At 47.4% G+C, this 1300-nt stretch overlaps 1 long non-coding RNA gene across 1 annotated transcript; it reads right to left on the bottom strand.

Moving 5' to 3' along the window:
• Positions 1-224: 224 nt before the first annotated feature.
• Positions 225-869, bottom strand: LOC113027445 (uncharacterized). The gene is made up of 2 exons (XR_003273058.1): positions 488-869; positions 225-405 (listed from the first exon to the last, which is right to left on the bottom strand). It is a non-coding gene; the product is annotated as an uncharacterized LOC113027445 (long non-coding RNA).
• Positions 870-1300: the final 431 nt, after the last annotated feature.

Here is a 1300-nt window from a genome sequence, read left to right as displayed (position 1 = left end):
GTTACATAAACAGGCCTGGGTATTCTGTCAAAAGGCTTTGCTATAGCGACTAATGCTTAAAGTCCCTTGAGGCAGACCCTAAAAATTTGACTTCCATCTGTTTGCTGTGCACACCTGCTATTTTCAGCAACACCATATTCAACATTCACAGCGTTACTGTCAGGCGCAGTGGCCCGTGGACATGGGATGGACTCAAGTGCAGATTCAAAACCGGAGGCCAGGGGTGAGGTGTAACGAAAAGAGATTTTATTTTACAATGCTCAGAGGCTAACAGAAAGTGCAGACTAGAATCAATGAACATAAACTAGATGTCTGAGGCGAGAGAAAAATACTGTGATGATAACTAGATGGCAGGGATAACTGGGTGCAGGTACTGGGCAGGGGAAACTGTGGCGGGCCAGGGCACTGAAACAGAGGACAGAGCAGTCAGGGGAATCCCACAGAGGGTTGCGAGTGAATCTAAGGATAGTACACTGAGCTGTCTTACAAGCTTGCAGGTGGGGGTTGCGTGGAGGGGGGAGGCAGGAGAGGTCCAGGTGGGTGCTGCATGCAATGCAGGGAGGCAGGCAGGCGAGAATGGCAGCTCCAAAACGGAGAGGGATTACCGGCGGCAGCAAACTGGTATCCAGGAGAGCTTGGTAGGTGGGTTTCAGAGGCTGACGAGAAAAACAGAGATACGGTTAATACACACGATTAATCACCAAGGAACGGACGTGAGGCCAAGAACTGACTAAAGTTGGCAGATAATCTGGTGAAGACCAGTTGAGTGCGCCGGTCATAAATACTGCTGGTACGATTGCCATCAGGTGAGGAACAACAAAGACTCCACCCAGTGGGGAGGAGCTGATGCTGTGGAAAACCACCCAGACCACGACAGTTCCTCCTGTTCCCGCCTGCACAAAACAACCCAAGACACTGGAGCACACTGAGGTTTGCGTTTCCTGAATAAATCTTACGACAAAAGTATTTCTTTGAGGTGAAAATGATCATATACTTGAAATGTGGTGTTGCAAATGCAGTTTAAAGAACTATAGTTGAACCGTGGACATTAAGTTGATTCAAGTGATTTCATTTGTGGGATTGGCAAAACAGGTCCTGCAGAAAAATGAAGCTGTTTCAGCCTTATTGAAAAACTGTTTGCAGCTTTGGGACAATACACATCTATATACACTTCCTGTCCACACTTGTTCACAACTGCTTCTCCAGTTCATGGAGATAGAGTGCTAAAGCCCATACCAAAGGCTGAAAAGCAGTGTACACCCTTGACATCCATTATAGGGCTAACACAGAGGGACACACA

Source organism: Astatotilapia calliptera, chromosome 7 (assembly GCF_900246225.1).
Source record: "Astatotilapia calliptera chromosome 7, fAstCal1.2, whole genome shotgun sequence".
In the NCBI taxonomy this organism is placed as follows: domain Eukaryota; kingdom Metazoa; phylum Chordata; class Actinopteri; order Cichliformes; family Cichlidae; genus Astatotilapia; species Astatotilapia calliptera.
Note: the sequence above shows the minus strand (reverse complement) of the source record. Positions and strands in the feature narration are given on the sequence as shown.